We start from the raw sequence: 23,105 nt of genomic DNA on the forward strand, positions 1-23,105 counted from the left end.
ATTTGGTGTAGTTGGTGGAAACAGAGTTGAGTAGGTACCCTCCCTCGATGAGTCTTGGACTCCTTGGAGGTGTCACGAAGTAATAATAGAAGTAGTAATAATACTCTATTTAATTTGAATTTAATATTCTATTTAATTTGAATTTAATATTCTATTTAATTTGAATTTAATATTCTATTTAATTTGAATTTAATATTCTATTTAGTTTTAATTTAATATTTAAATTTAAATTTTATTTTAATATTACCAGTTTAATTTTAATTTAATACTTCAATTTTACTTTAACAGTTTTAAATCGTTTTATAAAAGTTAAAATATATGTCATATATTATTTCTAAATAGTTCATCGTTATTAGATTAAGATGTCGGACAGAATAAAGATAATAACAGCGCTTATGGATACCAAAACAAATCGAGACCTACTTTTGATAAATCATTCTTCGTGTAACTTTCATTCAACTGAAAATGAATTTTTTTCACGCATTCTATGACATTTTTTTTTTTAATATTTAAATTTCTTCAGTGAAATATGAAAAGAACATCGATAACGGTAAAGTTTCAGTCTAGCCGACCATGTGACCGTGATAAACTATAATTGAGTCTTTGAAACGCTCAACGAAGCGGAAATCCAGACGCGCCCTAAAGATACCGACTTTAACGACCTCGTAATAAATAAAGATATTCGTGGGAAGTAAGAAGAATGATAATAACAAGATTTGAAAAATAGCAAATTGATGAGTGTACTAAGCAGAGCTTTAGAAAGAGTTTTTACTGGACATTTCTGGTTTTATTTGACTTTAAGTTTTTATTAACTTATTTGATTTCAAGGTCGATTTTACTGGACGATAATCTAGTTGAAAGTCGGTTACTGTAAATAAGAACATAATTCGCTATTGATTAAAATGAAACAACAACAAAAAAAAAAAAAAAAAACTTTAGTTCAGTTGAATTACAATTACTAATTATATTAATTATACAACTCTCGATATGCAAGGCTAAGAAGGATTGTTCCTTATGAGGACAGACTGAAGATTTATAGGTTACAGAAAAGGATTTTATAGATTGATGTAGAGAAAATTTTGCAGTGCATGGCTAGTGTGGAGAGATCCAGAATGTCATTCCTGGAGTAAGAGCGTTGTTAATAAGACAGCGAGAATTGCATTTTTGGCTTAGATAGTGGTGAATGAGTGGAATGGCTGGAGTCAGTTGTGAGTGCTTTGTCGGTCAATGAATTCAAGGCGAAGTAACAGGTATCTTGCGAATGATGGTTAGTTCTTGATGAAATATTAATGGGTTTCTCAGGATGAGTCTACTGACCTTAATTGGGGCTTTTCTATCTAAGGCTCATCCGGTTAGTAGGAGGTGATTGGATTTTTCCCTCTCAGAAACTGGGGTTTTTTTATTCCTCAAAACAGGCAAACCGACCAGAAGAACGCACGCTTCGATTTCGAGGGCTCCCAATTAAAAAAGTCATCGTCCTTTTTCGTTGAAATACTAATGTTAGCCTAAATAACCCCTAACATTATACAAATCTCGTATTTGCCCAACCTTAGAACACACTTCTCCAATTTGAGGAGGTGCATCAAAAAAGAAAAAAGGTCCTTACAAATTCTTCATGCTATCCAGAAGGGATGATTTGTTTAAAAGATAACCTCTATCACACACACACACACACACACACACACACACACACACAGTTACTTTCTAAGAGCTACTCTGCTTCTGTTTCATGCCTTTTCTAAAGGTGTTTTAATGGACGCTGCTACAGTGAATGGATGGCCACCATTGTTCCTCTGTTTTTTTTTAAACATGTTAAAAGACGAATAGCTGCTGATCAATATCCAAAAGCCAGTTCAGCTTCAAACTAATCGAACCAACTTCTCGTCCTCCTTTTTCATTCTTCTATTCTTTGAAAAGGTCTTTATCATCCCATTTTCATCAAAGACTACAACCTCTAGTCCTTCGGAAAACATAATAGATTCCTTCTTATAAAATATAAAATTATATAAAGGCAATAAATAATTAATATTTCCAGATTAGATACCGGAGATATCTTGCTTCCGTTGCGTATATCTCACCTTTGGTCAGTCCTGTATGACTGTACAGATTAAATTTTTGACAATAATAAATAATATTCATACTGAAACAATGCCAGTTTTTTGGAGCCATGTAACAACTCTTTCTTCATAATAAAATTTACTTTGTTTTTATTTTATTTTATTATATCTTTTCTCGTGAAGTTTGTTAAGTAATGATAATGAAACAATGAAAGAATAAAGAAAATATCTAAAGGAAGTGTAGGTCATGATCTTTGCTATCAGCATTCATATAATGACAATCCCGATTTAGTACTACAGCTGGACTTTTTTTTTTTTTTTTAATGCTAACCGCTCCACTCAACCTCGCGTTACCCCATGTTCTGACCTATTTTTAAATCCCGCTCTTGTGCTGTTATTTCCTTTTTGCAACACTGAATGAATACACGCAGATTTCTCTCTTTATCATAAACAAGCTTTTTTTTTTTTTTTTTTTACATTAGATTAAGAAACGGTTTATCTATTCAAATATTTCCTTTCCAACTCTACCATTGTTCTCTGCTTCTTTCACTCTTAAGATGTACCGTAGCTTCCAAAATTTCTTTACAGTTTTAATTGGTTGGTTTCTTTTTTTGTATTTTTACCTCTTTCCTCACTTGTCCTATTAGCAATCGTGTTTACAATCGACAAGTAGATTCCAAATGTTTCTTCTTATGTATGTGTCACCGAGATAATTACAAATGAATCACAGTAATTATAGTAACTACGAACCTGACCTACAATTTCTGAATAACAAGCGAGTCTGTTTTGATCATTATCAAGTTTGAAATCCGCTGCATACCGTCATATCCATAACTGGTTATGTAACTTTCATAGCAATTAGAGTCCATACAAACAGTGGTGAGCTGTCAAGTTAGGCTATGTTTCCCCCCCCCCTGTGTTTTTGCTATTGTTGTTTTTAAACATACATTATATTTTTTCCATAGATTGCGAGTATAAAGAAGAAAAATCCAGTATATTTTTAATGGCACCGATAATAAGTATATTTGTACCAGAAGTAAAGATTAAGAGAATGTATTTCCTTTAAAAATCATTTCAGTTTAAATATATCATGGGATTATACTTTTCTACAACTTTATTAATTTTTCCATACAGTATGTATTAAAAAAAAAAAACTTTGTTTCTAGGTTTGAGAAAGATATGACGTCATTCTACTTCTACATGGTTTAACAATAACGATGAAATTTATTTTGGATTCTCCTTGCATATTCAAAAGAAAGAGGCAACACCGTGTCCTATGTCTAGTTAGAACATAACTTATATTTTATTTATCAATTAACAACTCTGGATTATGAAAAATTGCAAATTACATTTTCTATTCAATATCTTGATGTTTTTTTTTTTTTTTCACTTCAGATTTGGTGTCGCTACTTGAGTGCTTTCCAAATATAAGCATTAAAATGATCCGGAAGATTTAAGAAAGGCAAAGCTGAAACACAAAGAACCCACTGTATTCCTCTCTTTGAAACAGATTTTTCAAAATTGAATTTTGGAATAATAAATTCTGAAAGGATTTAAATAAAACTTATAACTAAAAAAAAAAAAAAAACGTCGTCCAACCGTGTCTTTTCTGGTTGTTACAGATATTTATTTCTTTTGTCGTGTAATGCTATTCCTGCTTTTCGGACTTCCATTTCTTAGTAGAAGAAATACCTCTTTTTTTTTTTTTTTTTCATTATGTTCCACAGCTTTCCGCATTTTCAGGATTGGAATGATCTTCAAAGCAATCAAAAACAGTTTTACTGCTTAAAGTAGTCACGTGAGTTCGCAGACGCAGGATCCTTTAGAAAATGAAATTGCTAAAAAGTTTATATGGCGTTACTGCAAAAGAAAGATAATAAATAGAGATTATCGAGGAAGGAAGGGTAATAAATATAGAGACAAATTCCGAAGAGACAAACAAAATTTCTCAAGTGTGCGGAAGCCGATGAGAATTCATAATCTTCGACGGTTAGCTTGGTCTCGAGTCCACGTGTGTATTCTTCTTTTGGTAGCATATTCAGTAAATGCTTCACAAGCCTGACAGCTGTTACGAACGTTCGGTTATCATACAACTTTTGCTTAACTTACAGTGACCATACAAAAACGTTTTTTGGGATCATTTTAAACAGATCTCATAGTTCCGTGCGAAAAAGACAACCTTGCGTTCGATGAACCCGTCAATTCTTATAAACCGCTCAAAGCGTGAACCACATATTTGCGCTAAGTAATGTACACGTGTGTTAAAGACAATTACGTAAACCACGGGACGGCCGAATGTGGAAATAAGAAATAAATACGAAATTCCACAGTGAAGAAGTTAGCTTATTTGTACACACACACACACACACACGTTCTACTTTGAATGCATCCAGCGCATGCAAACAATCTCTACTGGCTATGTATTTGATAATAACATCTATCAAGCGATTAAACTGCTTAAGCGGATTATGTTAGCGTGATCAAGCAACAAGGATTTCATCTGAGATGGTAAAGTGGTAATTTAAGTACCGCACGAAACCCTTTTACACTGTCTTTTATAGCAACTATAATTACATATTCGCCAAAGCAAAGATAGAAAAGGAGATACTCCTTTATGTCCAATTGTCATTCCTGCTTTGCACCCTGAAGTGTCTTTTTTTAACGGTTATATGCACAATGCTTTCATAAAACCCTTCTTCCTTCCTGTTCCCAAAGGATGTACAGTAATCTACTTGAAGCAGTTATTTGGTCAATGTTTGCCTACTATAACTACAGCTATAGTAGGTCAATGTTTGCCTACTATAGCTACACGCATCCACTTATGACATGATAATTGTAGTCTCTTACCGTTAATAACAGATTATAAGTGTGACAATTCTATTCTTGCTATAAATAGAATTTTTGAATTCATTTCCTTTACGAACTATGAATAAAAATTATGCAAGGCCATTTAATAAACATGAATGCAAATATAATAAGCCAAACGCTATTTTTTCTGTCGAAGTTAATTAAATTAAGGGGATAAAAATCCCTTATTATTTTACAGCCAGCATACTGGCTGTAAAATAATAAGGGATTTTTATCCCCTTAATTTAATGAATGCAAATAATTTAATAAAATTTATAATAAATGTAAATGTAAAATAATTTAGACAAATACTGCAAGGCTGTTTAAACATTGCCAACCACGAATCACTTGGACTGTTATAAGCAAATCCTGAGTAACAACAAGCTGATTGATGCATGAAGTGTAATTCCACTATGCACTTACATAGAAATTAACTAAAAGTAACTTCGAGTTGTTAAATGTGGATAGATGGAAACACCAAATATTATATAAGGTCTAGGATGTGTTACACTTGGTTGAGCTGCAGTAAGAGCATTATTATTAGGGAAGCACCTATGCCACATTACCTTATTCTATATAGATCCCAGTGTGCTGGTGATAATTATATATTGACTGTAATTATAGTAGAGTCCTCAATAGAGTTCGAAGACTCATCGTGAGAAACCCAAACTATCCTCATAGGGAATGTTCCACAGGCCACTCACCATCTTGGTCGCTCACCTGTAAATGCTCTCCACTACTTCATCTCAAGAAAACCAGGAAACCAAACCTGATCATTGCAATCCAGATGGGGGGATGTATATATCAAGGCCTTATAAAGAGGAATAACAACTTCCTTATCCCTACTTGTTAATGTGTTCTTGAATAGCCAAGTAATTTTATGAGTTGCCTTAGCAATATATCCTTCAACTCTTTGATTACTACCACCTCTAAATCATTCGCTTCATCTCTGTTTCTTGTACTGCAGTTCCATCAATGTAGTATGGTACACAGTTTATAATCTATTTATCCCAAAATGCGTAAGTTTACATTTCTCCAAATTAAACTGACATCCATTATCTTTTGCACATACTGACAGCCTATTTTAAACCATCTATTTTAAACCTTGATCCACTAATACTCTACCCAATTTTGCATCATCAAAAAGAACTGAATATTTCCGTTCAGATTATTTACTATATCATGATATTTACCATATCATTTATAGACAAATCCAATAGTAGTGTTTCTATCACCGAACTTTACGGCACACCACTAGTCACCCGCTTTCGCCTAGACTCTGTCCCTCCATATACAACTTTTTGAAATCTATCCAGCAGCCTTCTTCTTATCTACCTGTCTCCATCCCCATTTGTTCTCATTTGCGTAACAAAGTTCTATCTGGTATTCTGTGAAATGCCTTTGTAAAATTCAGCAGAATCATTGTGTAGTATCCAACTCAGCTGTCACTCCTTTATTTATTTATTTATTTAATTTTAATTAATTTAATTCTTTTACTATAAGAGGTCAGGTTAGACGGGTTAAGTAGTTTTAGATGCAACAGCTTAAAAAACATGAATGCAAATAATTTAATAAAAATTTAAAATAAATTTAAATGTAAAATAATTTAGACAAATACTGCAAGGCTGTTTAAACATTGCCAACCACTAATCACTTGGATACATACTATGGTATGTAATGTTGCTAGATGCTGCAAATGTTGTTGATGTATATATTTCTGAAGATGACTTTAATGTATAGGTTGAAACGAAGAATTTTATTATTCAAGTTTTTTTGTTTTTTTTTTTAATCGCAAACGGTAGTTTACTCCATAAATCAAATATAATAAGTGCTGTTCACTTTTTAATTTCACTGAACGAAAAAAATGTTAGGTCGTATCCTAATAATCTCTCTCTCTATCTTGCCATATCATGTCCACATATATATCTTTCTGCTAAACTTTTTTTTTTTTGAAATCTGTGCACCTCCCAATATGGAATCTTTGAACTAAAAAAAATAATAAAATTAAAATCTCTGCTTGTGGTTGCAGGTTTGGCATGAATGTAACCGAGATTTTTTTATATCCCCAGTTAAAACGATAGTATTTTTATGATTGACTTTCATGTGTAGGATGATTGATTCAAGAAACAAAGCGTAAGGGCATGCAGCTCGGGTGACGGATTTGTGTACATAACTCACAGAGAGTGCCCAGACTCCAGTCCAAGTGTGGCTTCGGACAGTGTCCCCTGCATACCATTGACCCGGTCTCCCTTCATGCACTACCTAGAAGGTAGTCAGGATTATTCGCCAACTGATCAGGAAGCCTCCAACAGGTGCGTTACCACTGAATTTGATCCCGTGCATTATCTGATGGCCAGCCTGTGGAAAACTCTTATTATTAAACCACCATGGAGTTAAAAGAGTCATCGCGGTAGGTCCCACTGTCTCTCTCTCTCTCTCTCTCTCTCTCTCTCTCACACACACACACACACACACACACAGTTTATCACACCACGCCTGAAATATGTTGACTGTCTCCGTGATCACCACATTCTCGGGCAATGCATTCCAATCACTCACCTCTCTCCATGCAAAAAAACCTGTTCCTCACCTCCTTTCTCACACTCTCCTTATACAGCTTCCAGGGATGACCTCTTCTTATTTTATGCGAAACATCCCCCACATTAATCTGGTAATAATCCCTTAACAGCTTATATGTCTCGATCATATCCCCTCTCTTCCTTCTATCCACCAATTTCTGCAAATTGCATTTTCTCAATCTGTCTTCATACTCAACATTTCAGACTACAAACCACCTTAGTCAATCTCTCTGGACCTTTTGCAACATCTCCTCATCTTTTAAAAAAACAGGTGACTAAATCTGCGCACAGTAATTCATGTGTGTGACTTGATCAAATCCTTATACAAGGGAATCATAACATCCTTAATTCGACCAGTCAGTACCCTCCTCATCATTCCCATTATGGGTTGTGAGTGCTGTCCTCACAATTTTAGCACCATGTCGCCGAAATTTTAGCTCCTACAATCACGCTCATCTCCTCTACCTCTTCCAAGATATTTCCACCGATTGTGTACTCTAAATCCCATCTCTGCTTCCCATATTTCAAAACCTCACACTTCGCAACATTGAATTGACATCCCATTCAGCCAGTGTATTCATCATCTTGCAAAGCCCCGTCATCCGCTCTACTTCTGATAATTCTCCCTAACTTTACATCATCTGCAAACAACTGCATATCACCATTCAGACTTCTATATACAAATTACACAACAATGTACCCAATAAGTCAAGACTAATAACATTTCCACTTTGCTGCTCTAAGAATGTAGCAAATACTTATCTGGCCAATGCATTTGAGGCATACGCTAAGACGCATGCAAGCTGGAAGATTCTTTTTTGTCAGGTAGCGAGAAAATTTCTGTTGCTGTATGCCATGTCTCTTAACAAGCAGGAAATGAAGAAACGAGAAATTAGATTAATTATTTAAAAAAAAAAAAACTACATTGAGATAGAATAGAATTATTGCACATAACATTTGCAATCAATTGTTTAATAGGAAAAATATACTTAATACGAAACATACAGCGTATATGTGTATGACCGATAGTAATCACAAGTCATGTGAACCAGCCTGAAAAAATCCACTTTCATATTGTGTATTGTTACTCTCTCTCTCTCTCTCTCTCTCAATGCCATGAAAAAAATCATCAAATCACCATGAGCTCCGCTGTTGGTGACTGTTTAGGACAGGACCCTCTGCCCACCGATTTCCAAAAAGTTAGGACTAAAAGAGCTCTGCCAATTCCTTTCAGGGAATAAAGAAAAGTGTCTGATTAGAATTTGTTTTATTTATTTTTAGAAATATATTTATTATTTATTGTTAATTTGGGAGTAATTACTTTAGTATTTATTGTATAACTTTATTATTCAGTCATACAGCTACCGTCAACGATGTCAGTAAATTTTAAAATTTAGAAAGGGAGACAAATTAATGGCGGTAGAACTAGAATCTCAGTAAATTGAAACCGTCATTTTTACAGCATTAAATTTACATTAATTTTACAGCATTAAAATTTTACAAGTGATGCAAAAATTGATTGGTTTCTTCGAGTAGCGGTCTGCTGGTTTTTTTTTTTTTTTGATTTCTCTCAAAACTGTTACATTTTAAGAACAACATAAAATTATAAAAGAATAATTAATGCGGATTTTATCATGTTGAAAAACTTAATAGCTAATAAATGTATATACTTACTTGCTCATAATAAATTTATAAATGTACCTATTTGTTTCTTTTTTTCTTCTCTAAAAACTAGCTAAACACACTCAGTGTGTGTTGATTGACCTTCCGAAATGAGTTCTGAAATTTGTTATGTATTAGTAATAATAATTTCCTCTTAATAATTAGTGATTCAGTCCCAATTATGATTCTGAACGTTAGATCTATCAATTCAGAATCGATTCTCATAATCACAATAAGTATCATAATGACGGTATTACTGTTTAGGGAGTAACGGGGTTTAAAAATAAAAACAAATAAAAATTAAAAATATATATAAATACTAATTTTATTATATATATATATATAATTAATAGAAGCTTAGAAGCTTAGCTCATGTTTAATAGTTTAATCCTTAGCTTTAATTTTATTTGTTCTCCTCATTTGTGCTCTAAAGTGGTAATTTTTATTGAGAAAATAACTCCGTTGTTATTATTTCATTAAAAATCACGTGATTGAAAGTTGTATCAGGAATTTGTTTATGTTAAAATCATAAATTCTCCGTGAGTTGTATCGAAGCCCGAGTTGCACAACCTTCCTTTCCATGAAAGTTGTGCAATCTAGACGTCTGTTGTGGGTCTCTTCCAATAGTCATCCTCCTGTTATCGAGAAAAAATACAGTGTTCTCATCCGTTTTTGATGAGGATGTGCCCTGGTCATTATTCATTAGTGACAGCTATTTTTAAACATATAAATGTACTTGTATTCGCTAGGTCGTTGCGGCTACACTGTTAGCCCATACAAATCAACTCACTGTACGCCGAATTTCTTTGGCGCTTTACAGTTAACTTGGCATATATTTTTACTTAACATTTCGGCAAGACAGTTGATTAGCCAATATCAAATACTGTCCACATCTTATGACAAATTTATTATTATGGAAAGTATTATTGTTATTATTATTATTTATATTTAAATGTAAAAAAGAATGCTAAAAAAAAGATGCATAGCTTTCTTTAAATGACTAACTTGTTCAAGATGGGACGCAGTATAGTGACCTCGGCTATTTGTTAGTAATCGCCATTAGCTGTGTGCTTGCCTGGAATTCCTCTTCGCCCCCCCCCCTCCCTCACGATAAATATTAATGAGGCTGAAGAGGAATCAGTACAAGGCATTTAACTACTCTAGACTAAATAAGAAAATTACGCCTATCACCAATGAAAGCATGAAGTACACAGCGCAATGCAAAAAAAAAAAAAAAAAATAGATACATATGCTTATAACAGCATTAAACTTCTGGGAATCAGCGATCCAAAATGCGCTTTCTTAATAAATACAGCTGTCGTCTGACGCCACACGTTGAAATGAAAACATGCAACTGTGGCGACCTCTTTAAATTACTACGGAAGGATCTTTAAAAATAAAAAAGACTCAAAGGACAAACAATACATTTGTTTCCACTATGCCTGTCTCTGTAGTTATATTAATTCCTAAAAATTCTGGCGAACGACCTCTTTAAATTACTGCGGAAGGATATTTACAAATAAATAAAAAAAGAAAATAAGACTCGAAGGACAAACAATGTTTGTTTCCACAATGTCTGGGTCTGTAGTAAAATTAATTCCTGAAAATTACATGGTAAACATATCGAAATGGTGGTAGTAAATTGCGTCTTATTTATTCCAGTTCCATGCTGTTCTGGATGCATTAAGTTTTATTAAGTACAGCAATCCCTCGATTAATGCGCCCCCGATTAGTGCGTCATTTTTTTTTTTCGATACTCAAATTCGATTAGTGCGCCTATATACATTTTAAAAATAAATGTTACAGATTTTAAAAGTTTTCGATCTATACATTTTTTATGGCTAACTATTTTAAAAAATCACTCACCAGGAAAATAATTTAGTTACCGATTTGAAACATTTTACAAAGTTATTTTTTAATGGCATACTACACTATTTCCATGTACGCTATGTTCCAAATTTACCGCCAACATTTATGTCGTCTGCTTGCATTTTGCTGATCATATCTCGTGCAATTGTTTTCCGTACTTTTTTTTTATTTTAAATTATTTTCCTAATCTTTAATCATGAGTAAAAGAATTAGTGAGCAAAAAACAGTAGTGTGAAAATTATTCGAAAAGTAATCTGATTGCAAGAAAAACTTGAAATAATAAAGAAAAATGAACAAGGCGAGTCCAGAGCAAAGATAGGACAAGAACACAAAAATTGGTGAATCAAATACTGAATACAAAGAGAAAGGTAAGACTGCTTGAAGTTCATCACGCATGCATTGAAAATCAAAGTATTATAATGATTGAATTGGAGAGACTTTTTTACATGGATCGAAGATTGTAACCAAAAACGGATCCCGCTAAACACTAGCCTTATTAAGGGTTAAAATTAAAATTAATGGTCAAAAAAGAAATCTGAGGAACGAATTATACATTTTCCTATATATTCGATTAATGCGCTTGTTTTAAAGAACGCATTAGGCACATTAATCGAGGGATTGCTGTACACAAGTTTTACTTCTATAAATAATATTTTATTTGCAATATCCCTAACTCCTATTTCTCCCTAGCGCCTCCATTTAATGAACATGAAGGATAGATATCTCCTTGAATGTATTTCACATTAAATAGGGATTCTACAAGGATCTATCTCATAAACATATATGTTTATTTTAGTATTTTTTAAATGTCATATGGACAGCGGCATAATTAACATATCGCTAAACTATACTTGAGAGTTTTTCTGCTCCTCGGAGATTTATAGTTGTGCTCCCGAAAACCAGAAAAATTCTCGAAGTTTCAAATAGTCCAATGAAAGTTATTACGGGAGAGGGAGAGGTAAAAATCAGAATTATTCTACTGGGGCACTGTGTTCAGATAAACACAGTGCCCAAGTAGAATGATTCCAGTATTTAGTTCGTTAACACTTTCATTGCCAAGCTGAAAATTGGAATTTCGTGTGGTGGCCAAATTTTTTTTATTTTTTTATTTAGTTAGCGACGTCCACGCGATAACGTGTGATCGGCCGTTTGGTGAGAACTCGCATCGAGCGATATCGCGTGATTGGCAATGAACGTGTTAACCTGTGTGAGAACAAAAGCGTGGGAGTTACTATATATATTGTACCGAGTTTTACCATCGATTTTTGTGAGTGCATTCTATCGTATTAAACGAAACGACACCATTTTTGATAAGAACATAAGTCATGCTTAGAAATGTGCATATGAAGAATTAGCAGTTCTGGAACCTCTTGTAAGAGACCAGTAGGTGATTGCACTGAGACAAACAGAGAAATGAATGTCGGCTATCTCTGTATTAATTTAATCGTCCAAGAAGGTACTGCTTAATGAATTCGGAAGGACTTTCCGAATTCATTAAGCAAAATTAAGTCTAACTGGCTCGATAAACAGTCGTCACTTTTGCTACACAGGATTTTCAACATTGCGTAGGTAGGATTCCCATAAAATAAATAAATAAATGAAGTACAAAATAAAATGCTAATCGATTCGAAATCAAATTGTGGAAGCAGATGCCAGAGTATCGTGAAATTTGCACTGTAAATATTATTGTAAATGTACAGGGACACAACAGCAGAATTCCTATCAATAACAATGATATATTTTGTAAACCAATGCTAGTGAAATGAAAGGGTTTTTCGCTTGCATATGCACAGGTTCACGAAATTTTGGCAATTTTCTACAAAGTCATCAGAACAAGTGATGCTGAGCTCTTTACTGTATTGGGCATGCGTATTTTTGAATGTCAAATGGCGCTGTTCAAATGCTGCAGAAAAACTTCAGTTTCATGTTGACTTCATGATTCCAGTAAGTGTGTTAAGCAAATTCAGATTGGAATATGGAAAGGGTTTGCCTTAATGATTTATTGGTGACATAAACAATTATAGCAATCTGGTTGTGTTGACAGAGGTAACTGTAACCAAACATTGGCTAAGAATCGACTTTGAAGCGATAAAAGAAGCTTTTTGATGTGGTCCTAGTAAATTCATTTGTCGAGCTTATTACAAACTGTTTATATCTACTGTAATGCAGTGCACAAAAGATAGCATTCTTCGAAGAAACCATCAATTACACCGAAACAGTAATCAAATTTGGGGAAATGAAAATCCGTACGTTGTAATGGAGCAAAAGTGCGACAATCCCAGATCGAAAAAGTGGCGTCCTGACTTCAGGTTCGGTGATTGGGACATTCTTCTTTAAAGAAGCACAGCAAGCGTCTCCGCAGCTCATTCGGCAATGATAGCGTCTCCTTTGTTTGGATTTGGACTCGCATTCCAATCTTGTGTAGAACGTGAACCCTTGCAGGATTTTTGAACTGAAGGTGAATTGAATAAGCTAGTCTCATGCCGAATGGAATGACAGAATTTTTTCGTCCTGTAAACGCGGATTTTTCATCTCGAGAATCAGACAAACCAACCAGAAGAACGCACGCAATTAACACACATAATTTACTAACCTCATAGTCTCAGTTGCAGTTATCCTAAATAATCTAAACCAAACCTTCCTTCCGGAATGGGAGGGCGGGTTTGTCGCATCTTAAGTTTCGACCACCTCCCCTTGGAAGATTTCTTCTTATGGAGTTCCATAAAGGACTAAATGCAGTAGAAGAATAATTCGGCTCCTTCGACGTGTATCTATTCTGAAAGTTTACCACATATATATCATTTTGTTATCAATAGTAATTCTGTCGAATAAGCTGTACTCTAAAATGTATAAAGTGTATTGAAGACCCAGCCATTTTTTCCCACTAAAGCCATTAAAATTTCATTTAATGGCTTTAGTGGGATAAAGTCCCACTAATTAATTCCTCAAAAAAACTGTGTAGCTCTTTCTCCCTTGACATTTATAAGCAGCATGTGTTATGCAGGTTATCGACTGCTATTACAGAAAGACAAACTATTGTAAACAGATGAATGCCTCTGCACCGTTGTATGACCTTGAGAATATTAAATCTCTATGAGTAACAGAAAGGAAGTCTGGAAATTGAGGGGAGAAAAAGAATGAATACAATAAATTTCCTTTCCTGTGCTCCTGAGTCATCGCTCGCTTAAATAAATAAATAAAATATAAAAAAAAAAAAAGCTCCGCAAAGTGGAACGACTACTGCATGTCATGTGGTTAATATCCGTATTAATCCTGCAACCTGAAACCAAAACAGGAAATAAAATGTGATGCAGTAACTAATCAGATTATGTAAAACATGCGGGTATCAGATGAAAATTAAGAAAACGGTAAAAAATTAAGCAAACGTTTGTTTTATATAGAAAACAGATATCACGGGGAAGTAGGAAAAAACCAATAAAAGAACCTTTTATTGGTTTTTCATTAAATGCTTTTCTTTTATAATTTTAATTATAATTTATAATTTTTGTAATTTTTTATAAAATTATAAAAATTATAATTTTATTTAGAATTTTTATAATTTTAATAAATATAATTTATAATTTTATCATTTATATCATTTATAATTTTAATAAAAGAAAAAAAAGGCTAAACAGATCTGCTGAATGCATCAGACTTAAAGGACTTTCAAATAATGTGTATTACGATTAAAATAAGAACAGTTTTTTTTTTGAAATATTCCTTTTTTTTTTAATGACTCGCCATTACTTGTATAAACTGTAAGCTATAAAATAATTCAATATTCAAATAAAATGGAAAGATTAATTCTGGTCATTTTTGCATTAAAATTTATTAACGTTACTAGGCCTGTGTAGCTCAGTGGAAGTGACGCTTGCATCCTCTGCGCTAGGCTTCCAAAGATAGACTTAAGCTCAAGTTCAGTCGCCGACTGGAGTAACTTTTTCTAAGCCTTTCTTCGACCGGTTCCCGAGTTAGTCGATCTCTGAAAAGGACAAGCAAGTTTTTTCTCCTCGAAACTCGGGTTTTTCTCCCTGTAAACTCAATAAAATCGACAGTAGAACCCACATTATTTCAGACAGTCACATATTCTGTTAGGGTTAGGTACTAAGAGATGACAGCAATTGTTTTCCTGTCTCTTCATCGGTTACCGCTTATAATATAGTCATGGGCCAGCTAGCTCTGATTGGCTACTGATGGAAATTGAACTGCCCACTCAGTCTCCAAAAGCTAGACAGGATTAAAAGGCATCGTCTACTCCTTATTCCCTACTTAAAACTCGCCTACTTTTATTCTCTATAAGGGAATAAAGGGAGTTAGCTGATTATTTTTTATTTTTTTAACGTTACTACTGTGCGACCACAGATGCGAGACCCTTCGACACTTGCGTATGTCAGAAGAAGGAGAATCCATTCCGGTAATAGGATAATCAGTCTGTATTGTGGGACGAGTTTATTATTACACGTCGGAAAATTAACTTTTCTTGTATGATGATTGTAGTTTTTAAAGTGGTAACTATTTTGCTTGTAGAACAGTTGGAAAATTTTACGTATAAAGCACGTGATTTCGCGTGTTGGTAACGAATTCGTGCATCGCCTTATTCCTTTCTTCCCTTCAACACGAATTGACTCTTCTTGGCAAATTGCCAGCCGAGGGTCTCGCATCTGTGGTTGGACAGTAGATGGAATGATACAGTACAATATGAAATATGTCATGTTAACATTAGTAAAAAATTTACGAGGTAATCTTTATTAAAATAAATGTAAAATATATATGTATAACCAATGGAGATTGCTACACTGGTTATTGGGGAAAAAAATACATAAAATGAGAGTAGAGTACATCACAGTATAACGATATTTACATGTCTATAGATATATGATTATTTGATCACAAATTATTACATACATAATTAAATTATGGACAATTTATACATCAGGTTTTGTATAATATATATATATATATATATATATATATATATATATATAAAGTTACAGTTTACGTTTATGTATATATATATTATTTACAGTTTACGAAATGGTAAGATGTCCAGGATGATATACAAGTCTTCGGTGGGGTGCGATGCTAAATAGGAAGTGAATATTACTCTTACTGTTTTGTTTTGGATTCTTATCAGTGATAAGAACCCAAAATCAGGAATATCAGGAATTTATCAATTCATATTACAATCAATATTACAATATTAATTGTAATAAATTCCTCACATCAGCAAGTGATGCCATACTGGAGTGAGGAATTTATCCACGTAATATAGACATCCCAGGAATGCTATACTGGCAAAAAAGACCGGCTCACTATCACTTGAAAAGTCCTACAAAAGTTCTTTGTGTCTTAGGCGAGACAATTTATTACAAAAATATTGTCGTTATTTTTACTTCTCTTACTTTTCACTCACTCACTCACTCACACACACACACACACACACACACCAGAAAAAAAAACACTCTTAAATTCTTAAAAATTTTAATGATTACGAATACAAAAATGAAATTATTTTAATTGAATTACTTTTTCATTTTTAAGATTGTATAATGACGCGTATTGAATAAATAAAATACAAAGTTGAATATTTTACGATAGAAATACAGTAATTTTGAATGTAGTTCCTGCTACAATACCTCTGCGATACTCCCAGACTTCTCCATATAACATATAAATAGGGAAGAAAAAAAAGTCAAGAACATTCATTTTGTTTAGAATATAAAATATTCCCTTATTATTATTATTATTATTATTATAGTGATTTGTAAGCACTTCTAATATCACCTCTTCTTTATCTAAATTTTACTTTTCCACATTTTTTTTTTTTTTTCATTACTTGCTAAACTATCGATGGCAGTGTTCTTATAGAATCTTACTCAAGCATTTGCTCATAGTATAGTTTCCCTGTCGTGTCGCCCGACTGAGAGAAGTTTAAGGTCAAGAGTTAAATTAATAGTAAGTCATTGTTCTATTTCAACAAGTCTCGATTGCTTGCCAGTGATAAGATACAGTAATGTGTGGGCGAAAGTGCAGTACTTTACAGATATTCAGTGGCAATTTTGTTAACCATATATGGTCTGTGAAACTAAGTATTTTTCACGAACTCACTTTCCAAACCACTGGAAACGTGAAGCCTGACAACAGCGACACTCAAACAAATTTCATAAACTGACTCTCAAACAAGTGGAACTTTGAACCACAACTATAAACAGAGGTCATGATATACGTGTGGCTACAAAATCATTAATCACTGACTGCAGTAAAAAAAAAATAAAATAAAATAAAATAAAAAAATAAATAAATAATAAAACGGTAATGCTGAATGATTGTTTATGTTAAAGGCCTTTGACAAAATTCATTGACAAAACAATACTGAGAATGCATTTTTTTTTTTTTTGCAAACGTATTATTAATAAATATATTATTTAAATTTTAATATTGTTTAATAGCATATATTCACAGTACTTAATTATCTTAAATTGGGAATCCGCATTAAAAATGATTCCAATAGAGTCCCGCATTTGTTACGGCCGGGACTGTATGGATTTGAGTTCGCAATTCGGGGCAATAGGCGAGAATTGAAGTCTTATTGAAGAGTTGTAGCGGTTTGAAAATTTTACATGGTTGGTTTGAATAGGATTTCCTGAGTACTTAAAATAAATAAATAAAAATAAGTCAAATTAAAAAAAAAACTTATACCCAGTCACCATACTAATGTGCTATATGTTTAGAGCCTTCTATGAACCTCTGTAGTTCAGTAGGTGTAGACAAAGCCAGTTAGTTAGAAAGACCTGGGTTCAATTCCCATCCGTGACGTAAAGAACCTTTATCTGGTTTCTTTCGACGAAAGGTGAGTTACCCGGTCTCATACAAAGTGGGGTTTATTTGTTTTTTTTTTGCACCCGGAAACTCGGGTTTTTCGTCCCACCAAAACAGGCAAACCGGCCCCTGAACACACACACACACACACACGGATTACATTCAGGAATAACTAAGCCCCAGCCATAGGCCTGATTCGTTAGCTAAGTCGGTCCCGAGCCCGTAAAAAATTAGGGGGATTGAGATGGCGCCGTCCCTGTAAAAAGGGCCTCACGGCCGTTGTATTATCATACGCTAAATAAAATAAACAGCCTTTTGTGGACGGAAATTACATAAAAAAATAATTAAAAGTACCATATCATAGCAAAGCATTGGATTTATATGCACACATAAATAAAGTAGAGAATGTTAAGAAGTGTACCAGATTTTTGCTCTCCAAATTCTGTCGGCTTCATTCTACTGATATTAAGTTCTTATTACTTCGCTGGGAGGGGGGGAAAGGTATTTCTCATTCTCACTGACACTCAACAATCTCCTTTTATTTTTTATACATTTTTTAATCGAATTATATTCTCAAAAGTTGGAAAAATATGATACTTCACAACTTTCTTCTGGACAAGAGTTTATTTCTTCATTTTTTTTTCTTTCTTTCTTTCTTTTTTTTTTTTTTTTAATTCGTTTCCATAGCGGTTTTGAAAATCATAGTATACCCCTTGCCTCTACTCAGATAACAGCCGTTCAAATTCGAACTTGCACTAGAATTTATGTAAAGTAGAGTAGTAAAAAGAAGCACTATTCTATACTACTTGTTTAATTCTTTTTTTTTTTTTAATTTTATTCAGATATACAACAATATATGCTTAGAAAAACAAATTCAACTTGATTTTTTTTTTTACTTCACTTTTTTTCCTGGCATTATATTCCATAGCGCACTTGTAAAGTATCTTGATTCTCTCTCTCTCTCTCTCTCTCTCTCTCTCTCTATATATATATATATATATACAGGGTGTTCGGGATAAATTTGATAGTTTCGTAAGGAAAAAGAAAATCTTCTTTGTATCTATTAAATTTAATGAATTGACAAAAAAACATTACAGGCAGAGTTAATTACAATACTATCAACAAGATTTACTCAAAATAACCACCATTAGCATCGATCACAGCTTCAATTCTGCTTCGGAACCTCGAACAAGCTGATGCTACAGTCTCCCTGGGAAGGGCCGCAAAAACTGTTTTAATTTTATCCATTAACTGGGCTTTTGTATTACTGGAAGTGCGATTGGTGTCTTTTTCAACTGCGCCCCATACAAAATAATCCATGGGGTTAAGGTCTGGGGAGTTTGGAGGCCAAACATTTGGACTGGTGAAGTCGTAGAAATTTTCAGACAACCATTTTTGACTTTTCCCAGAGGTGTGGCAAGGGGCCGAATCCTGCTGCCATACATACGGCCTACCATTGGCTACCCTTGTTATCCAGGGCTTGAATACAGTTAGCAACTCCACGAACAAAGCCCGAATTCCAATGCCAGGGTTCTTCAACACCTGTTCCTGCAGATTTGCGAGGAATTCTGCTGTACGAACGCAATCAGATCGTCTGCTAGGGATCTTTCTTCTTGCTACATCCTCGTAGTCACCATTGCAAGTCTCTAGTTCATGCCTGATTGTTTTTACTGTATTCAGGGAGCATTGGGCAGCAGTCGTAATATCCTTATTTTGATGGCGGGCACGAATCATCATGATACAAGTTATTCTCTTCCATGATTCAGGTGGGTTCCAGCTATCCATCCTTTCTGACATCTTGTATATGAATGAAGAAGGGTCCAAACTTTTAAATGAAGAGAAGTGTGTGTTAATACATGTAACTTACGGAAAAATATAATTAATTATAAATATGTCAAATTTATCCCGAACACCCTGTATATATATATATATATATATATATATATATATATATATATATATATATATATATAGAGAGAGAGAGAGAGAGAGAGAGAGAGAGAGAATCAAGATACTTTACATTATACATTGATAATTTTCCATCATACTGAAAAAAAAAAATTCTTAAATACAATTTTTTTAAATAAACTGTCATGACAGTAAGGACCGTTTTAGTTAGATAAACTCCTTATTTTCTTTGAAAAAAAAAATAAAAACAAAAAGTAATATAATATTGTATTTATTACTTTTCATTCCAGTGGCGGACCCAAAGGATATGCCCGCGATGGTATCAATAATCTCAGAACATGTTTTTAAACTTTTTTTAAAATTTGATTTTATCATTTTGTTTTCTATAGTTTAATACCAGTGTACGGTGTGTTGTGTTAAATATTAATCACAATACATTTATGTTTAATACGTTATACAATAATATAATAAGAATTATCCTCATATAATGAAAAATGAAACACCAACTTTATAACAATCCAAAAAAAAAAAAAAAAGTCTTAGCAAAAGAGAATGAACGTATTTTATGATTACGTTAGGCAAACTTAAGATGTTACTACAGATAAGGGGAAAAACCTTAACAAAAGATAATCTAAGTTGACCTCAGACACATTCTCAGGTTATTCAGTTTTCAAATACCTTTCTCACGGCAATTCCAGTTTTGCTGGGAGAGGAAGTTATTTAACTAGCCTTGGACTTAAAGTCACCGCCCGCCTACAAGGGAGTTGTAGTCCAAAGACCGGCTGAAGAATCCCGCAGACCCCTTAAAATAAAAATAAAAAAAAACGATGACGTTAAATAGTTCCATAATTTAAAAGAGACAGAATAATAACTGTTCAAGTCATTCACCCCTTTTTTAAGTTCCTAATAAATGTAAAGATTGCTGGAATCGAAGAGAAAGGAATTGAGGAATGAATGAAGTGTACGCAGCAATTTCAGCACTGACAAATAATGAAGTAAACGAAATTAACTCAATTAAAACATTAACGAATGTAAGTGCAGTAAATTTTTATTTTATCCATGTTATACGCAATGACCCTTAACAAGGGGGGGGGGGCAGCTTGTTATGTTTGCTTGAAGGATTGATTATTCCTAAATGTATATTTCTAATTTTTATAATTTAGTCGTTTCTAACTCGCATTTCACATGTGAATGAATTATCTCATTCGTTAATTCTATTCCCGACAATATCAATTTTATTATATTATTAATAATAAATAATTATAATATTGTTTATAATAATATATAAACAATATTATTAAAAAATATAATAATAAAAACACCAATGTTATTTACAAATATTATTTTTTAAAGAACGTGATGAAGCAGTTTTGTGAAGTTATCACCAGGGGCGGGTCGTGCATAAGCACTGCGGAACTGCAGCACTCCAATTTTTCTCGATATATAAATATATTTATTAATTTATTTATATTTCCTTGTAATATTTAATTTTATCATCAATGATCCTATACAGTTCTCTTATTTTGTATAAAAAATAATAAAAATCCATCTTGTAGCACTTAGAAGGACGCTAGCAGCACTATGTTTACCACAGTGTCATAGTGCTACTCGCGCAAGCATATATTTACGTCATAGTGAGATGCGAGCTAGTAGCGTAATGCGGCACTGTCCGTCGCGCAGTTCCACTGTTGTTTATATGCAGTTTGCGCCGTATTACTGATGCTTACGTATTTACTCCGTATCTTTAAATATTTGGACATTACAATTAAAGACATAACATTTGTTATAGTTTTTTTTTATAATAAACAATATTTTTTCATGTTTATTTTTTTTTTAATATTTACCATAATTTTAATATTTTATTCAAACACGTATACACTGTACTTATGTGTATGTATATTTCGAAAGTTGCAGCACCCCCACGATTTCAAGCCACGAGCCGCCACTGGTTATCACTATGATATACCTGGTTTTAACTCTTGTAAAACAAGACAAACATTCAAAACTTTTCAACCCAAGATGAGTTAGCCATTCTCAATATGGTAGTGAAAGGAATTTTTTTTCCATATCTAGGGATCTCACAGCAAAACAGACTTTAGAATGCAAGCAAACTCTAAACTGCATTGAATTGATGTGAATTTTGTACTTTGAAGTGTAAATGAAAACACTTCATAAAAATGTTTTTGTTTACTCGTTTTTACTATTGGTGTCAAATGTTAAATCCAGATTGTCTTGTTCATGCTAGCAACTGAAATTTTTTACTCTTTTTTCTATCAAAAGTAATTTTTTTAATTACTTTTGTTAGAGAACAGTATAGTTTTAAAATAATCTTTAAAATCAACATGAAATAAAACCAATAACTAATAATGGTTTTTAACCAATATCTTATTAGTTAACCAAATTAAACTTATTTAACAAATAATATATTAGTACGTTATTATCTCTGATGTCTTATCGGTAGATAAAGCAAAAGTATGTATTATTAAGGCGAGTTGGAAAAATTGAAAGTTCATAGTTAAAAAAAAAAGAAAAAAAGGAGGGATGTGGGGAAGAGTAATATAGGGGGAAAAAAGTTAAACAACAAGGTGATTATTTAATATTGTTTACTGATATTAATGTATAATGATAGTACGAAAATATTTGTTTTGGTTTGTTTGCAGATTGTTCTTCTGTAGTAGTGTTGCCCCGGGTGACAGTCTGGGCTAGCCTATTTGTGATACTGTTTAGTAAAATTCACGCAACATAAAATCTAATACGATTGAACGTTTTACTTTTAACTAAATATTTAAACAAAACTTACTTGGTTACTTAATTTTTTTTTTTTTTAAGGAATATCATAAATTTAACTTTTATCAGCTAATTACCAAAGAATAATTCTGGCAATGTAATGAAATAGAAATCACTACTGTTATATTCAATAGCCTAAAAATCACGTCTTTATCCCTGAATAAATATATTCATTCATCAGTGGCTTTAACGGGCACTTAAGCGTCCACAGCCTTCGAGGCATCCTTGGACGTCCCAACCGTAATACTAGGATAAGGTGTTTACCCCCCCCCCCCCCCCATGCCTCTAAGTATTCTTGTCTGTAAATTGCGTGTGTTCTACTGGCCGTTGCCTGTTCTGAGGGACGAAAAAACCCGAGTTTCTCACTCTCTCTCCCTCTCTCTCTGTCTGTCTCTCCAATTTCAATTTCCTTCCACATCTTTTAATTTTTTTCGATGAATATATTTCACACACACTGAACTGAATAAACTCCCGCAAATTCAAATTCCCCGACAAATATGTTTGCCGACAATATCATATTTAAACAAAACAAAATAATAAATAATATAATAAAAAAAAAAGCAGAACCTTACTTAGA

The sequence above is a fragment of the Typopeltis vanoorti genome, chromosome 19 (assembly GCF_054136105.1).
Source record: "Typopeltis vanoorti isolate ZY-2024b chromosome 19, IOZ_Tvanoo_1.0, whole genome shotgun sequence".
Taxonomy (NCBI): domain Eukaryota; kingdom Metazoa; phylum Arthropoda; class Arachnida; order Uropygi; family Thelyphonidae; genus Typopeltis; species Typopeltis vanoorti.